Raw genomic sequence first — 20,536 nt, forward strand, 5'->3', positions numbered from 1 at the left:
ACAAAATACTCAGGAGTCTCAGAATTATCAAAAACCATGAACAGAACAACCACCTTTCATAGGCGAGAATGGAACCAAGACTAACAGAAAACAGGCTCAATATATATACCAACAAAAAAGATAAATGAAGAAATGAAAAACAAGTGAGGTGCATTAACAAAACAATGAATAACCATGGTAACTACAACTCAGATATAATGTGACACATACTTGGATATTATGTTCTGTATTTTTTCTTATAAGCATTTTCTAGACAGGTAAAAATTGACTTCTTTCAAAAATACACGTATTATAAATTATGTATTTTATTTATATATATATATATATATATATATATATATATATATATATATATATATATAAATAAAATACATAATTTATAATACGTGTATTTTTGAAAGAAGTCTTATACAAAGTAGTATACAAAAATACTGAACAAAAGATACTATTCTGAAATATTATTACCAAAAAATTAAAAGCCAGTATTGCAGTCTACAGTCACACACTGCAAAAAATGTTTTCTTACTTAGATTTCTTGTCTTGTTTCCAGTCCAAATATCTAAAAATTCTTAAATCAAGAAGAATTTTGACAAGTAAAAATTATTTTCCTGTTTTCAGAAAAAAAAGGTCAAAATTAAGAGAGTTTTTGCTTAAAACAAGCAAAACAATCTGCCAATGGGGCAAGCAAAATAATCTTGTTTTCAGTTTGAAATAAGATTATTTTGCTTACACCATTGGCAGATTATTTAGCTTGTTTTAAGGAAAAACTCACTTAATTGTGGCTTATTTTTTTTCTGAAAACAAGACAATTTTTACCTGTCTAGAAAATGCTTCTTGATTTAAGAATTTTTAGATATTTGGAACAGAAACAAGACAAAAACTCTAAATAAGAAAAGCATTTTTTACAGTGCAGTGTCACATGATCCTTCAGAAATAATTAAAAATGGTTATTTGGTTTGTTTAATATTTTTTGTAAAAATTTTTTTTTTTTTTGATGAATTAAAAAAAACAGCATTTATTTGAAATATTTTTGTAACATCATAAAAGTATTTACTGTCACTTTTCAATTAAATGTGTCCTTGCTGCAAAAAAAAAAAAAAAAAAAAAGATTTGTTTAAAAAAAAAAAATCTTACTGACTTTGGAATGGCGGTGTAAATTATTTAGTTACTTATTTTATTTATTTAATTTTAAATAGTATCAAAGGAGAAAGATACTTTATGCTAACCAGCTTGTCTTAACCGTGTGTATGTGCGTTTAAGACGTAATACTTGTTTAGAGGGTTTAGTCTCATTCTTGCAATGTGTGGAAAGGAATCTTCTAGGAATCTGGTTTAATCAAATCACATCCATCTGCTTCCATGACCAGCCTTTAACCTTTGATACTGTATACACACACAAAGACAATCTTCTCTCCGGATCACTGAATGCTGTAGACCTATAAACCCTGCTGCAGTGTTGACCGAGTTCCTTTGGATGTGACCAGTGCTCAGTGGGTGAATTGTCAGTCAAACCCGCAATTGCAAATCGTTTTGTCTGAATGCTAGAGTTTGGTCAGTGGCCAACAGAACACAGAACACTTACCAAGAGTTTTGGTTTCTAAATGCTCACAGTTCAGCCCTCAGTACCTGACTTTTTTCCTCTCTTCACACAACCCTTTCTTCATTGTAATTCAATCACAGTAGAAATAAAGACAGGGAGGGAAAAGCATTGTTGCATTCCAACAGCCATTTTACACATACACGGCCATTCCATCATTGCAATCAATCTGCACTTTAACTGAAGCATTTTTTCTCGGGCAAGTGAGGCATTTCACAAACACTATAACGTACACAAACCTTTGTGAGTAACACAGTTCAAATAACATTCTGTTGAATTGTTTTGAATGACAGGGAGATAGGCACAACCTTAAATCAGCAATACTCCCTCTACAAACAACACACATACTGTAGCAGCTAAAAGTATTTATTTAATGCATGTAATGTAATGCACAGCTACATTTGTGATGCTCATCAGCCAATTATTCAGCTGTTCTAGACTCCTGAGATTTCCTCAAATGGTCTTAACAATGCCTTTGGAGATTAGCTTTTTTAATGTGGATAATTATTTTAACAACCTAAACATAATGTAACCAGATAGCGATGTTCTTATCGGACTCTAATGATCGCGGCTGTGCCGGCACATGACTTAATCTATCAGATTGTACTTTTAAAGAACAATGACATTGGTGGATAATAAAGTCAAATTCAAAAGACTGCAGCTACCTGATTAGTTCAAAGCACGCCGCCGCTTTGACACTCTGCCTCTCTCTCCCAAAGATGAATGAAAAAGGTAGAGCACGATAAAAGACGCGAATCAGACTCTGTTTGCCTTTTGTTTTAAACAAAAGTTCATAGAACATGGCTCCTTTTTTGTTACATCACAATGGTTCTGTGCCGAGTGACAGAGAGAGAATAAAAACAACTTTATTTTTACTTTCTCTTTATGGAGATGGAGAACAATGAATACTTTCATCTTTATTGTCGGGATACATTTTTTTAACCCACTCACTGCCAACCTGTTATAGACTACATTTACTTCACAAATAGGTTACAAACTTCCATTTCTCTTTTTGCTTTTTTTGCTGAAAGCGTTGAGCGTTCCAGCTAGCTTGAGGCAACTAGTGTGTGTGATTGCATGTGTATGTGTGTATTATAACTCAGCTCCTTACATGTGAGCAGATTTTGGCCTCTTTCTCAAAGCAAAGCACCATATGTCTAAAGCCGTCTCCTTCGATGGACTATGAAAGGGAAGAGTAGGGAAAACAAGTGGGCAATTGCCGAGTTTATGCATTAATTTCCTTTTACAATGACAATACACTGACCTAGCCTAAACCAGCAGCACTCCATTTGCTTGTGTTATGCAGAAATAATGCATCTACTGCATAAGTTGTTGTCAAGGAGATGGATGTCCTCAAAGCGTCCGGCGCAGGGAGAGAATGAGGGGGGCTATGCTGCCTCTAAAGTCTGACAAATCCCGCTGTTCCATCGCAACATTTTGATAAGCTTTTCTGAAGTGGTTTAACAGAGCTCTGGGAGTTAATTGTTTCCTTTTCAACTTTCTTGCACGGCAAGCGGTTTTTGTAGTGGCTCGCATGTGGGGAGACTGCCAGGCGATTTCAGAGAGACAGGGAGAGACCAAGGGATCACGTTCTAGCAAACTGTACATTCTGTGACTTCTCATAAAGGCCTAAATCTGTCAGAAGGTTCTGAGGGCTAATACACATAGCGCAGATTGCTCGGAAACAATGTGTTATTTGTCATATCCTTCTATATCAGAAACATCACAGTTAAGAGAACCATCGCTCCCAGTCTGACAGATGTGATGGACACATATCATCATATATAGACTCCAGTGGGCTAAGAAGGATGTGTTGGAATGTAAATCAGTGTAGTGTTACCACAATACACTACATTAACAGTTAAAACTAGTGAAAACAAACTAGCTTGGATGTTCCTTCTTATTAAAGGTGAACTACATAATGCTTGGCTTAAAAACTTTTCCTTTTATCATTTTAAAATTTGTATTATGTTTGAAACTGTTGAAAATCATGCATACTCACAGGAGATGCTAATATAACTAGTAGCCTAATAAATGTGATTTTAAATGGATATGATGCTATGTTCAATCTGAACTAAAAACATGGCTTTGAGGAATAGATCTGAAGTCCACTCAATCCCTGCACCTGAATATGCCCTACAATATAGAATGGAAAGAAAGTATGTGAAAAGATATGTCTGAATTCCTAGTATTTAAAAAAGAGTAGGCAAAAAGTACACGGATGACCTCCTACTTCCGGCAAGTTTCTAAAGTACACCTCATATGGACATTTTACTATACCATACTGGGCCATGGGAGAGAAGTTGTTAATGGCAGTGAAGCAACACAACTAATGACATAAGTCACATGAGTTATGACAACATAATAGAAGTAGTATGTCCAGATTTAATTCATACTACAGTCTACACATTCATAGTATATAAAACGTTTTAATGGTCTCAAAATGTGTTTCTGATCAAATATAGTATATACTCACTGTATGTGATTTGAGACATATCTGAAGTCACCTCATGTTGTTTCTAACCTGCATGACTTTCGGTCATCAGTTGAACATAAAAGAATATGTTTTGAAAAAAGTCTCAATGCTTACAGTATGTGTTTATATCAATGGGGTCCAATGTCCTTCAAATGATATTCTTTTGTGTTCCACAGAACAGATGACATAAAGGACATGAACTAATTTATGTCCAGTTTTGTTTAATGTCTGCATATTTTTAATGTTACACTGGCTGAACGATATTGAATGAATGGTGCGTCCATCTGTTCATCAGTCTTGCTGTCGTTCACTCCTTATTAAATACAGCTTCTTCTCTGACTACACTCTGTCTTGCACTTCATTACCTACTCTTCACTCCACACCGACAACACTTTGCTCCTGCTAATGAAAACACCTTCTTTTCTGGTGTTGAGAAGCCTTGGATATTCTTCCAGTGTCATCCATTCATTCCCCACAGCCATTTGATTGGCTAATAGGGAGAGTTTGTGGCGGTGCAGATTTAAGCTATTTGTCATGGCTGTGCTCCCCCAGACATGATTGATGCCCAGGCCGCTGGTGATGAGCTGCGGCTCCAATGATTCTTTATTAAAACGCTATCCAAGCTGACATTTACATATTAAAATTGTTACTTAGAGCAAATCCTCAGTGTGGAAACAACGGACTAACTGGTGGCGAACCATATTGATCATTCTGACACCGCGCTTATGAATTTATGAGGGAGGTGAGGACAGTGGGACGAGGCGTTGGACTGAAATTGGAGTAGATGGTGTTATTGCATGACGCTCCGGCCACATGGTGGATCAAAGCTGCTATCAAAGCATGAAAGGAGGAAGAGTGTGGAAGAAAGAGAGAAAGCAAAGAGCAACCTATTCTTTTTCTTTGCTTTAGCAGAGGCTTAGTTTAAGTGCTGTTGGTAATAGCCTGGGTCAATACTGTTAGATCTGCCAGCCTCAGTAAGAGAAGTAATCAAGGCAATTGAGCTCACCTCCAATTGTTTGGCTCATGATCTCTTAAGTCAGAGAACTTCTGACAATACCATTACTTTATGCAGAAGTCTTGGGTGGTTCAGAAGGTAGATTAAACTCTTGAATCCTTTGGCTGGTGCTAGTCTGAGGCCTCATTTGATTTCTGTATACAGTTACCTTCTGCTTTGATGCAGCAAGATTCGTAGCCATAGACTTTTCACAATGCCCAAATGTAGTTTTTTTTTTTTTGTTTTTTTTTTTTTTAAATCAAAGAATCCTGAAAAAAAACAAAACAAACAAAAAAAAAAAACAATATTACTGTTTTTTTTTTTTTTTTTTTTTTCCCCTGGGAATCAGACCCATAACATTTGAAACACATGCAACCTTTACCACAGTGAGGATTCATAATTTTTGGTGACAAAACAGACAAAAGACAATAGTGACTAATGTTTTCGCTAATTAAATTAGGGAAACAAAGAGCATACAAACAGAGACATCTTTTGGAGCGACTCAATCACGCCACGTGCTATTCTTTTGTTTTTGTGTGTTATCCATCCTTCTCTTCAATATATGTCTGTGATTTGCATGTGTGTTTTTTTTTTCTTGGTAAAGAGCTTAAGTCGTCTGGATGGGGGAAGAGTATTTGTTAAGTGATCCCCATGGCCGTGGGCAAAGACCTAAATCTATTCTGACACAAGCTTAGCGTCTGTAATCCTATTATTCCCATCTGATCCTGGGCTCAAACACAAAAACAAGTCACATTTCTGCAGCGAGTTGTAATGTTGTCCTATTGTGTTGCACTGCATCTGGACTCTGCTCTCAATGTGCCCACTTTACCTCATCTTCAGCAAATCAAGGTAATGTAGAAAACATGTAGAGAGAAGAATGGTGTTCTCTTTACTGTACCACAGGTGGACCAGCAACAGTATAGTGAGGTTCAGTTCATTAGACAGTTGAGCTTAGGAGTAAGCAGGGATGTGCAGAATTTCAGTTCTGTAGAGTGTGAATGTGAATTGAATTGGCCACAACACAGGAAGTCAAATTAAAATGAAAGGATGAGGAATTTGAATTGCAATTCAGAGAAATTCAGCAGAATATGGGAATCCTGGAAGTTTTCTTCCACCCTAGCCTATAAAGTTTCCTGTAACACATAAAATGTTCAAACTTATTATTTTATTTTTTATTTTTTACAGTAACACTTTACAATAAGGTTTCATTTGTTAACATTAGTTTATGTGTGAACTAACATAAACTAACCATGAGCAATACATTTGTTACGGTATTTGTTTGTTCTTTGTAAACGTTAAAAATACAGATGTTCATTGTTTTTTCATGTTAGTTCACAGTGCATTAATATTAACAACTACAACTCTTGATTTTAATAATGTATTAGTAAATGTTAAAATTAACATTAACACATAAAATAAATATAACATAAACACAAAATAAATGCTGTAGAAGTGCAGTTCATTATTAGTTTATGTTAACTAATGCAGTTAACTAATGTTAACTAATGAAACCTTATTGTAAAGTGATACCTTTTTTACTTTCAAACAAGGATGTCAATGAATATATGAACATATGACTGAATTTTGAGTTTAAGGTTTTTTTTTTTGTTTTTTTTTTTTTTTTTTTTTCACACCTGTAGATCGATTGCATTGTTCAGAAACAGTGACTTAATTTGTTACAATGTTGCATTTTCTTCTTGGTTCGGTTTGCTTTCACAAGGCAATATTTCAAAGTGTACCAAAATGTGTTTATGCAAGTCACATGCGTGTACAACTGTTCTCTTATTGGTCAGAGTTTGCTCTGCGTCATCCATTAAAACGACTGACAAGTTTGCTTCATGAGCTTACTGTGTTTTTTTTTTTAAACTGTCGAGACACATGCAAACACTATACCAATGTAGCCGTCATTCCTACTGTATACTACATTCGTATTAATTCAAGCGCAATCTCTCTGTATCTCCCAGCGCTGTCTTGTAGGCTAACTGTGTCGAGACAAAAACACTATACAAATGTTATAATGCAGCGGAGCGGGAATCAAGGCTTCGTCAGGACCGCATTCTTACACGGAGAAGCACAATTACACAACATTTAAGATGAAAAGGTGCTCTTTGGTTTTTAACTGTAGTAACTAATGTGCTCACTCACAGAATCAGACACTGCTGCATTGTATATAACATATTTCCCATTATGAAATATGATATTGTTTGGTCCGTTGGCTCGGATTGCTTTCACACTACAAGTGAACCATATGCCTAAACGAACCGAGCCAAGTGAGAAAACGCACCAGGTTCCTAAACAAACTCTCAGGTGTGAAAACACCCTAAATCCGCTCCTCTTTGCTGCATAATTTCAAATTCAGAAATTAGAATTCAAAATGCATCAAGTTACAGAAAAAAAAAAAAAAAATGGTTTTGCAAATGCAATTTAGTTTTAATAAGTCATCTTTTTGAACTGTGGAGGAAGTTTTGAGGAGTAAAAATACATAAAACTTAATTTGTTTTCATTATATGACCCCATTAAGTTACATTTGATATTATGGATGTGTAAGCAAGCATGTCATTGGTAGTGAGAGAGAAGAAAGATATAGAGCATCGAGGAACAGTTTGTTTGCGATCATTTCACTGTAAACAACACCTTCTGCTGTGAATGATTAGATGAATCCTCATATGGGACCAGTATGGAAATGAAAGAGACAGGAGGGAGATGTCCGTGAAGGACATTTTGCACACGTGTTTGGACACAAATGTGTGTATGTGCCTTTACAGACTCATTGACACACTTGAATTGCTAGCAATTGCTGAAATTCAGTATTTGTTTTCAGAACAACAGAGTGATTTGAAACTCTCACAAACATATGCAGAGCCTGTTTACACCAGATATTAACATCCATATCCACAAGTGGACAGACCAGACAGATTCACACTTGGAATTACCTATTACCTCTGCTTATAGCATTTGTTCTATTTAATTTAAACTTGAAAATTAAGTCTTTTTTAATGCGTTTAATTTTTATTGTGGTGCCATTGGGGGCAGTACACTTACACATATAGGTTACACAATTACCCCTAAAGGGTGCATATTAGTATCTTGAGTGAGCAAATTATAATTTTAAGGGTGCATACTTATATGTTAAAGGTAGCCTATGTATTATAATTTCAAGGCTACATATTTGTACCTTTTAAGGGAACTGCCCAGTAACAAGCTGTTGTACCCCAGAACATAGGGTGCTTTCACAGTGGTAGTTTAGTTTGAAACAGAGCATGGTTAACATGAAAAATTTGTAATGTAAAAGCTAACATGCAGACCTAGGGTACCAAACCCGAGACTACGTGTAGGATGTGGTCTGAGTTTGGTTGTAATGGAACTGTGGTACGATTCGCAGGAATGTGAAAGCAACTGGGACTCAGGTGTGCACTTGTTCAGGAAGTTAAGTTTTCATTCATGTGCCAATCACGTTTGTGACGATGAACACAAATGCACCAGGGTTCCATAGAGTCAAGTGTGAACAATTTGGGGACAAATGCACTCAGACGGCAGTAAACATGCCCAGTGTGAAAGCTCCCACAGTCTTTTGATGCTTTTAACACATCAAAACACAGGTAACACTTTACAATAGGTTCATTAGTTAAACATTAGTTAATGTATTAACTAACATGAACTAACCATGAGCAATACATTTGTTACTGTATTTGCTAATCTTCGTTAACGTTAGTTAATGAAAATACAGTTGTTCATTGTTTGTTCATGTTAGTTCACAGTGCATTATCTAATGTTAACAAGATTTTAATAATGTATTAGTAAATGTTGAAATTAACATTAACTAAGATTAATAAATGCTGTATAAGTGCAGTTCATTATTAGTTCATGTTAACTAATGTAGTTAACTAATGTTAACTAATGAACTTTATTGTAAAGTGTTATCAAACACATTAGCATGTATGCTACAAATGCGAGTTTCTGACTACCTCCAAATGGTTTTAATCTGATCACAAGTTGTTTTGGACCACATCTAGACCTGTACTTATGGCCGTCCAACTCTGACTGAACCATCCAAAGCGGATGTTAATAAATGGAGCCATAGATTCACAAACATGAACATGCAATGCAGTTCTATAGTATATAACAATACCATCACCATCATCAATGGTCATCATCTTCATTTTCAAAATCATCACTCCCTACCTTATTAGAATCAGACCCTGTGAACTCATTCCTTCCTAGAGGTTTAAAATCAATACTGTTGAAATTAAACTCTTGATTTGATGGTTTAAGCAGTTCAGACCTCCCTGAACCACCATCTCTGGACATCTCAGATGAAATAATGATGTTTGAATCCCCCTCTTTTAAACGCCTTAACTCTGTCTGAGCTGTGATTGAAGAAGTTTAGAATTCCCTTTTCAGTCTCTAAGGAATAGATTGATTTGTTTTTCATTGGTTGTTTTTCCATTGCTCTCCCTTTCTCATTTGTGCGGCTCACTTCCAAGTGTTTCTCCGTTCCATTCCAATGTGAACAGAGGCTTAAAGCTTTTACTGCCTCTTTGAATCCTCGGGTCATATAATACTCAGGGTGAAGAGTAAACTCTTATTAGGGAAAATACACCACAAACAAATACGCACTTAGCAAAACCATTTACAGTTTGCTGAAATCATTAAACAAGAGTAGCTCTGTGTTGCAAAGAAGAAAACTGTAAAACAAATATTCAGCACAAAGATACTCTCTAAGGTCTGTAACAGAATCCAAGATCCTCAAATAGAGAAGAAAAAGCCTCATCTCTCCTAACTTTCTCAATCACTTCATTAAAAAAAAGTGTCAGGGCCGGAATTTAATTAATTGCTGTAATTATGTATTTTGGACAACTTACTATTGAGTCACTCTCAGCTGCTTTTACATTTTTCAAATACCACTCAGCTTCTTGGCCACACCACATTAATTATGCTAATTAACAATTTTGACAGTTAATTTAAGATAATTAATAAAAATACTAATATTAGATGGCACACAATTGGAACAGAAGGAGAAAAAAGGTTTGTGACATGCGCGTGAGAGGGGGAAAAAGAAAAAAAAAAGTTCTCTCTAAACTGGTTTTTAAATTGCTTCACTCATTTTTTTAATTCTCAGAGAGTTTTACTTTTCACTAACTCTTCATTCCTGTCTTTTCCTATTAATGGAAGCATAAGAGACTTGAACTGGTTGAACACTGTCAAATAATAATGTCTCCTCTGACAGCCTTGTTCAGCAATATAAGCAAAAATTTTAAAAGTTCTATAAATGAAAAGCAAAAAGAGGTCACCATAAATACAGAGCAATACTCTGAAGTACATTAACATTGATTTTCTGATTACAGAGAGTCATTCAGTGTCATGATCTATAAAACTCAATCATAGCTCATGGCATCCGTATGTCTGCTTTTAAGAGGGTGGATTACACGTCCATTAATGAACCTGAGTGGATGCTCTCAGACTGAGAGCTTTAGTTCCATTTGCACTACTGAAAGTTTCACCGAGTTATGAGTAAGTCTTTTTTGTGAAGTTAGAGAACAGGCTCGATATAGCATTGTTGAGTTGGTGAGTGATGGTGACTGGCGCTCCTGTGAACCTCTTTGGCAGTGGTAGACTCATTTACAGCTTCTCTCTCTCTCTCTCGTACTATTCTGCTGAATAGATGTGTGCCGTTGTGAGGAATTCATCACTGTCCTGTTCACACTCACAAACGTGAGCCACACACACAACCGGACAAACATACTAGTTTTCTCAAGCTTAGTAATGCTTTTATTTTACTTTGTTCCACATTCTCCATCAAATGATGTTTTATTAAAGTTCAGGAGGAGCATGTTCAGATAATTACGTCAGTTAGCATTAGGAGGTATATATACAGCAGACTTACCTCTGTTAGTTGTTCAGCATCCCTACACCACCCCATCTCCTCACTTCTAATTATTCTTATCCCAACCTGGGATGGGAGGGAGTACTTTGGGTTCGGGCCAAATTCTGAGCTCAGAGCCCTCCCCTTGGACAGCACCAAATACGCATAACCTTTACTCTATTTATTTACTATGTTAGTATGAACTTGTGAAAACACTTACGATTTAACGATGCCTCATGGAACCAAGCAGATCATTACGAATGATAATTACAAACTGCTGTATTTTGTAATATGACTGTTGTTATTTTTGATTATTATTTATTTTAGATATTTGATTTGTTTAAAGGGGACCTATAATGCCCCTTTTCACAAGATGTAATATAAGTCTTAGGTGTCCCCAGAATGTTTCTGTGAAGTTTCAGCTCAAAATACCCCACATATAATTTATTATATCATGTTGTAAATGTCCATTTTTGAGTGGAAGGAAAAACTGTTTCCACGCATGTATCTTTAAACGCAAATGAGCTGTTGTTCCCCACCCTCTTGAGCCTTTACAACTCATACCTCAAGATACTCTGCCAAAAACTAAAACATCTGTTCGGTTTTGATTATCATCTCTGTCCAGGTAACGCTCATGCGACATTGCAGTTCTTCGTCATCATGAAAGTTTTAAATGCATTTTAAATCCATATCCATCTAAACTTCTGATATATGGTTTTTCTGAGCGCACACATCCGAAGCATGTGCACAGAAAGCTGGATGCACGTCCCGTGAGTGTTAAACTAAGTTCTCTTTCATGTCTTATTTCGCATAAACTGTCAAATACACAAATGGTTATGTAAAAAACACACAAAGTTCACATAAACACAGTTCAGTCATGTCTGTGAATGTAAACAGCAAGTAAAGAAATCTCATGTGTATATTAAAGTGAAAGCAGCATAATATACAGTACCTACTGCTATATATGCTGTTAATATGAATCAAACAAAAGAAAAACAGAAAATCACTCACTGCTCTTGATTGAATAACTTTAGTAGCTTTAATAAGAATACATATCTTACTTGAATGCTGCTGTTATATGCTCTGGCGAGGAGATAAACATAGCGGACTATGTGCAACTCACTCAGGACAGGGTCTAACGCTTATAGGGCAGAGTTCATCAGCAGTCATGGGCGGGGCTTGTGCAATGTGACGCCATATTTCATAGAAACTGCAAATGGCTTATTCTGAGACACTGCTTATGATTTATGGGGGTTAAAATAAGGAGTGGGTGGATTTTTACCATTATATGGTGGTTGTGTACACACACTTCCAACACACATTTATGTTTAAGCACAATGTAAAAGTGAATTTTTCATAAAAGGTCCCCTTTAAAACTAGATTTCATTCTAGGTTTATCAAACATATCTATATCTCCCCTCTAATTATGTAATTGTTTAACTCTTGATATCTATTTATTTCTAGAAAATATTAAACGTCCCGAATTTTGCTAACAGTGTTCCAAAAACTGAATAAAAGGAAACAGATACAATTTTTACATTTGACCACCTGAGGTTTATGATCAACATTTTCTGAACATTTAAAGAAGAAAAAAAGACATTTTGTGTGGAAAGTGGCTCTTTCTTACATTAGTTTTCTTATGGTTTTGTCAAACGACAAGTCACACCCGAGCAATTAGTCAATCAAACAAATCAAACAATCAATAAGATGAAATAAAATGTATTGCGATGTATACAAGCCACCTCAGGATAGCACAGTCCTTTACATGTGAATGGTAAGCTTAAATTTGAATGATTTATTGCAGTCCTATGAAAGTGACAGTTTTTCTACCACTAATGCTTTTTAAATATAGCCTCCATTTACACTTGACAAGTGGGCCGCATTAAATCATTTTAAGGAAAGTTTCAGATGTAAAAGTTCTCAGTTTTATTCACTCACTCTGACAAATTGTCTTTTAAAGGGACTGAAAATGAATGCTGAACTTGAGTGGTCTTTGGAAATGATTGATGTGTTTTCGGTACATTACTGAAGTAGTCGTTCACGCCACACCATCAACAATTAATTGTTCTGATGGCGATTTCACTTTAGCATTAAAAAGGGACCGAAATCATGACCCGTGTATTCAGAAGCCTGGAGTGTATATGTAAAATGTGGAGCCAGACTGGATTGTATTCCCAATAGGTCTGTGTGTCATTGTGTCTGGCTTCTGAACCATGTTAGCTCATTAAGGAAGTCAAAGTTGAATAAGTGATGAAGAGATTGTTTATCAATCCAGTCAACACGAGTAACCTCTAGATCTTTGGTTTACATTGCACTTTAACGAAAGCATATTTAAAAATGTCTTATAAAAAAAAAATATATATATATATATATAAAAAGTGTATTATATGATGGCATTTTAATTGGCACTTTTTGCTTTATGAACAAGTGTGCTATTTATGTTTGAGCTTAGACTTAATACTCACACTTGTGAAAATGTTTATTTTAGAGAAAGCAGTCGTTTTTTGAGCAGAGGCTGTGGAGACTATATTTAGGCCAGATCATTTACTGTACTTCTAGAACTTCTAAGTACAGTTTGCTTTGACTTTATATGAAGGACGTTCTTCAGCTTGACTTTGTCTTGATGAGGTCTGTGCTTTAGCATGATGAAGTCGTCTGCACTGACTTTGTTATGGTGTAAAAAAAAAAAAAAAAGAAAAAAAAAAAAAAAAAAGGCTGTGTACTGAAGCAGCAAACCATGTGAGATTTTTTTTTTTTTTCCTTTGGCATCCCTCATCAAAATTTTTTTGACCCTATAGTGCTGAAGTGGACAGAACAAGGGCGGGAGGAGATTAGCGGGCATGCTAATATGTGTATAAGTGAATGAACAAGTTATGCTATTTTTGGTAGTTGAGCGTAGAAAGATGAACGTGAGCAAGCTATTAACATACGGTGAAAATGGTTTGCTTGCTCCATCTATGACTGAGAAGAGCAGTTTCAGTAGCTAGCTGTGATTGTGAACCAGAGTGGCAGGTGTCTGGGGGTTGGAAGACACACACGCGCACACATACACTCACACACATGCACACAAGTTCCCTACTGGCTGTTGTTATGTGCTGGTAAGAGCTCAGGTAATGGTGTGGTATTGCTGATGTAATTTGCTGTAACAGATGCCAAACACAGTTGCCGGCGTGAGCTGTCGCATTGACGCTGTTATTGTTGTGACTGCAGCCATTTTAAATCTCAGGTGTGTTTTAAAGCTGGCAACAGTTGATGAGAGGAGGCAAGATGAATCACAAATATTTATGTGTGTGTGCTTGTGTGAACTCAACCCAGTCCTGTCCAAACATATAGACCCTTGTGCAAACATGCTTCCGCACACAAGTAAACCAGGATGAGGACATCCTGACACAACACATAAAACTCCCTTTGCGCTCTCGACCCTAAATAAAACCACATCTCCGCCTTCTCAAATGTCCAGCCTCTCTTTTTAATGGACGAAAAAAAAAAAAAAAAAGACACTACCTATGGTCTATAAAACCAGATTAGTCAAGTTTACATAAATAACTCATGGAAATAGGTTGCAGTGACCCATTCAGACTGACATTGTTGCACTTTATTTGCATAGGTTCGGCTTATTTACTCAAGTAAATTATGTCAGGTGCAATGACGCCATTGTTCACAAAAAAAGTTCTTATATGAACTTGGGTAATAGACATGAGGTAATAGGAAGATGCTTTCTCTTTTGATCTTTCCCACTCACTACAGTTTGTTTTCATCAAACTGTGTTCTCATCTAACTTGCTGTAATTTAGGGACGAGGCCAGAAATGTTTAAGGGTATTGGTCTTCATAAGACAGGGTGGGCAAAGCATACAGTTGCATCCCAAATTACGCACTATACTATGCACTATGTACTTAATCATACAGTGTATAAACTGTATTTGGTTATTTTGTCATTCAACATTGGAGATGACAGCCCCTCCCCTTCCACTACGCAAGGAAAGCTGTGACAGTCGTGTGCATGAAGTGTCCAACACTCCAAACTTTATTCATTCATTCATTCAGTTAATTGAGTGCATCATCCAGGTATTTTTTAAGGGGGGTGAACACACTACTCACACTATTTATACTACAAAACAATATATGTGACCTGTGCTGGCAAAATGAGTCAGAATGCAGACGAGCTAATTACGAGCTACTGGCAAAATAAGTCAAAAATGTTGATTTTGGTCAAATTTGAGGTTTTCACAAAAATTAATTAAGCCCTCATCTAGCGATCCAAATGTTTCAAATAGCAATTAAACATCTAAAAGTATCTTTATTTCTATGTTTTCTGAGAGGAGTATCGCTTTTCTCTGCTCGCTTCACCACTCATGCTTCCCCTCAGCAACTTCCTCAGTCCAAGTTTGGTATCATTTAAAGCGCAGAATTCCAACTTTGTGAATATTCATAGCAAATTTTTGATGGCATGAGTCTGAACCAATGAAATGTGATTTTCAAACTCATGCTGATGTAAACAAATCTATCTTACTCGCGCTGACTGACAGATCTGAAGTGCTCGCACAAAGACGCCTCAGACAGCGTGCGATCCTGACATACACATATAAACAGAATTACAATACTTCAAAATATTGAAGTAAAATATTTTTTTTTAAAAAGATGAATATATATATTTTCCTATAGATATTTGGTTTTGACGAGGTGTGTGCCAAATTAGGTGTTATTAACAGGGGTTTTAAGGTATGGTTGCTAGATGATTTTATTTCGGAACCTTCAGAAACCTTTAACTCGATTTTTCCAAAATTGACCTTGCTGACTCTATTGAATTCAAACAGGTGTAGCTCAGTCATTGTTTGTCGGATTCCAACAAATCATACATCATTTTGAAGGTTTTTTTTTTTATAGAGATTGTGAAAATAACAATAACATTTTTAAAATTAGCTCATTGTGACTCATTTTGCCAGCATGGGTCACATATAATTGTGTATACAGTCTTTAAAAAATAAGATTCTTTATTGGCATCTACTGTTTCTATGAAGAACCTTTAACATCCATGGAAACTTTCCGTTACATAAATACACAAAACTGGGAACAATTTTCTTCAGGGATGCACCTTATGAACACTACACACCAATTTACCAACAAAAATTCAACGCAGTACAATGTTTCAAAATAGCAAATAACAAAACAAAACAAGCAAACAAAAAAACTATGACAAACACAATAAAAATGTCTCTTCCCATTTTCTATCAAGTACTGAAAGTATAAACATTATATGAATGACTTTTTAGACTTTTCTTTTAACTATAAACAAATAAAATGTTTGTGCTTACCTTTACATGTCCTACTGCAATATCAGTGTGAGATGATAGGACTTCTGGTTAAACACAGAGATTATCTCATCATAATCAAACGTCTCTGTCAGTTTGCATTTAAAGAGCTGAGATAAATTGCTTAGGCAGCATAAGCATTGAGGTCCGTATCCAACACTTATCCAACACTTCCATCAGTGATGGAATGAAAAGTGATGAAAATTAAATTAAAAGTGAAAAGGTCTCTGTCTCCAAAAGTGTTTGAACCAGGTAAACAGACAACAGCAGCACACATAAGACCACAGGTGTCCTCATGAAAATGGCTCTTTAGCTCCATGATTTGTCAAACCTACACCTCATTCCACAGATGCTTCAGATCTACATCACTTTTAATGCTGACACTTTTCCCAAGAGAGACTGGGAAAGAGTGGGCAAGAGTAAAATAAACTGAAGAATCATATTTAATATTTAGCATCATATTTATATTTTCATTTTGACAAGGCCTACCAGGGAGAGGGAAAACTTGGAAACTGCCTGGTAACTATGGTAACTAGCATGTAATCATTACTTTAAAGTGCCCCCTGGTATTTGAAGGGTTTATAATTTTGTTTTGGAGGTCTCCTACAACGCATCCAAGGTCAAAAAACACTTTCATTTTCTCATAATATACATTGGATATCACCACATTGTTCAATGATTCTCAAACGAGTCGATGAATGAATCAGTCTCTCTAAATCCCTCCTTTCCGAGAGCCTGCTCTGCTCGGCCAGACGGCCCCGTCTGTTGTGATTGGTCTACCGCGTACAGCGCAAGTCGGAAACAAACGCCCATTACCATAACTGATTCAGCTCCGTATGATTCCTAAAGCTCAGCGATTGTACACACTGTAAAGACCGTAACGATGGCTTCGATTTTACCATATAAATCTGAGCGCGAGTCAGATGATGAAACATTATAAGAAATAGTTATTCAACCCGAGCCTCCATCACAAGAACGACTTGAGTTTCTCAGTGATACACTACTCAGTTTGAGGTACATTATGAGATGTAATTCCTCACTATCAGCATTAACAAGTATAAGTCCATCAACAAACCGATGTGCATATTTCTAATTTATTGCGGTGCACGTGGTAACTTTATCATTAACTGTATCAATAACGGTGCATTAGCCCAGCACTAACGTGAATGACTGATTTAACATTAAAAACAAATCTTGCTCCATCCTTTATCATTACTCAAAGTAGTAAGAACGACAGACAATCTGTATTAATGGACACAGTTTTAGGTAATTGTGGGCCCACAGCTGATTAGCAGAAGTATTTCACTAAGACAGTAATAACGTGGGTTAGCCAGAGACATACACAATATAGCTAAAACACAAAGCTATATATTTTGAACATTCGACACAAAATACATCAATAATTAATCACACTTACAGTTTGTGATTCTGAAGAGCAAGCTGGTCCAAATAAAGCAGCTACTGTCCCATCTTTAATCACTGATTTTTCACAGCCCTTTAGAAGTGAAAATAAACCGAATTTCCTTTCACAGTGCAGAGCACAGCCAAAGACTATAGAAAACACAAGACGCATCACTCGCATTGTTTTGAGTGGGAGAAAGTGCAACGCGCAATATGGTGGAATAAGTCCCGCCTCCTAAATAAGAGCCAATCGCCGATTGGTAATCGCGTCACTGCAGCGGCCTTTAGAAGCTCCGGTTCCTATAGAAAGAGTCAGACCCGCGCCTCCGAAAAAGAGACGCGCATTTAGGATTGCGCATGCGCATTAGCTTGATCCATCCTGAAAAATACCTTTTTTTTTTTGTCATGATTCGAGCGTTTAGAAACAAAATTTATGAGACAGTTGTTTTCAGATTTCATTGGTGATTTCAAATATGAAATTTTATCGATAGCTTGGCAAACAGCTTTGGAGAATTTGATGTTTCCCCATTCAAAGTGATAGGAGCTGCACTTGAATGCTGAGAGGCATTTCAAAGATGGCCGCCGAGTGAAATGACTTGTCTTACAGGGACTTTGGCACAGCATCTTGTCGACATGTTATCCACACGAACGAGCCACAGCGTTTGAAGCCGTGGTCACACTAGTCTTTGAAATTGCGAAATTTCATTGGATGCTGGAAAGGTCTTGATATGACATCACGGTCAACAGTGTCTTTTTTTTTTTTTATATAAACATGAATTCAACATATAACATATAGTAATACATTCAAAATGTAAAAATATACAACCTAATCGACTTTACTGCAAAAATATCATTCTTTTAATTCAGCAAAGTGGTCATGCCATGACAAATCGATCTTCTACTGGTCGCACATCTTCACATGATGCGAATTCGCAAGGTCAGAGTTCACCAAAGTTGAACTTTGGAACGCAGCGAAATGCGAAACTTTTCGCACGAGCTTGCATTTCCGGTCTGATGCATATGCACGCGTTTGAATGGAAGTCAATGGAACGAAAAGTGCAGTGTGACCACATCTTGAGAGGGGTTCAAGTTTTTGCGGGATGTCCACTCAGAACGTATGCAGGCAATGGTCAATGTTTTAACTTGGGATTCGAACTAAAAGCGAATCGTTTAAGCGGTTCAGAGTCAACTCTTTCTTTTGAGAGACAATAATGCACTGCTTTACAACTTTGCGGTCTGTTTACATTCACATACAGCTACATTGCACACTGCATGAAAGGTAATTTTTCAAAAATCCATAATAGGGGCACTTTAACTAAATATAGCCTATAACGTTATACTGTGAAAGACATTGTTGTTGTTGTTTATTAAATAATTTAATATATAAATGACCAATTTAGGTCACGGTAGGCCACGATTCAAAGTTTCGCTACTGATGCAACTAGACTAAAACTTTTTTGATAGAGTGACTAATAGTCTTGGGAGGCAAAAGACTTCTGGTGTACGTGTAATGACATGCAGGGAGAAAAAAAGTGTGGCCCAATTATCATCCAACCATGAGTCACATGTTCAAACTTAATGTCACACTTGCAGAATGACAGCGAGTAGTGATCTATCACGTTTTAGCATATGCACATATGCGCAAGTATGTCATCTGCCGTGCAAGTATGACAGTGATGCTGATAAGTAAAAAGAAAATAATTATTCAATAGCTGGGCTGTAAATTGATGAAGAAAGGAAATAATTTCACGATAAGCTGATTAATTATTCAAAATATTCACAATTAATACATACAATATGTATAGCGCATATCTATCTATCTATCTATCTATCTATCTATCTATCTATCTATCGAAACTTTTAGCATGTTTTATTTTTTTATTTTTAGTTGTTTTTTTTTTAGCCATTTGGTTTACAAGGACACAGGAAGTGTCTTCATAAACTTACATTGTAATACCCATGTCAGTATACACAGTTGTGTCCTCAAACTTTTAATGGTCTTAATCATTTTAATTACAAGTCACTGATCAAAAAACAAAAGAGATCCACACATGGAAAATGGGCCAAAAAAGCTCAAAATAATTTATTGTCCAGAGGCCACAAATAAAGTGCCTCTGGACAACGTTTTCGGGATCAACCCTTCATCAGTGCCAATTACAAGTCACTGGACAGGAAATTAGCTGGAATTGCACAAATACTGTAAAGTAACTTGGCTTGGAATAGCCTTTCCCTTCGTTTATAGAATTGTGACAGATGAGTAAATAATGTATATCATTTGGAAGTCCGTCTGTTTTATTCCCATATGGTTAAACATAGCTAATCACTGTCCTACAGTCCTACTTAATAAGTCCTACAGCCCAAGGCTAATTAATAATTTATCAAAAAACACCCTCTGCTCTAACAGAATTTAAGACATCGCAGAATGTGGTTGTAAAATATGAAAGTTGTCCAGTGTCCAGCAGATGTGCTGATTTTCTCAAGGAACATCCCAGAGGTACTGTGGAGTTCTTTCGGCCTGGCATATCCTTGCTGTTCTGGAAAGGGTTTCCTGGAAGTTACTAGGAGATTTTGCTCAGGCTGCTGGTTTAGGCGGTGGTGTCTTAATGATGTCCTTAGGGAAGCCTCTACCTGATACCCACCCAACACCATGTGACCTTCTGTTTATAATGCAAGATACTGCCAGCTGATCCCTCTCTATACACACACACTGACGCAACAAATCGTAAGTGTTTACTTCAGTCGCACAAACATGATTATGCACCAATCTGGTCACTCAGTAATGTAAGCACACATAAACATACATCCATAAATACATGATGTTGAATTATGGTCAAGGGTAAAAAGATTTCAGATAACCATTTTAAATTTTACAATGTCATGCTAGGCATCATTAAAT

Source organism: Ctenopharyngodon idella, chromosome 14 (assembly GCF_019924925.1).
Source record: "Ctenopharyngodon idella isolate HZGC_01 chromosome 14, HZGC01, whole genome shotgun sequence".
Taxonomy (NCBI): domain Eukaryota; kingdom Metazoa; phylum Chordata; class Actinopteri; order Cypriniformes; family Xenocyprididae; genus Ctenopharyngodon; species Ctenopharyngodon idella.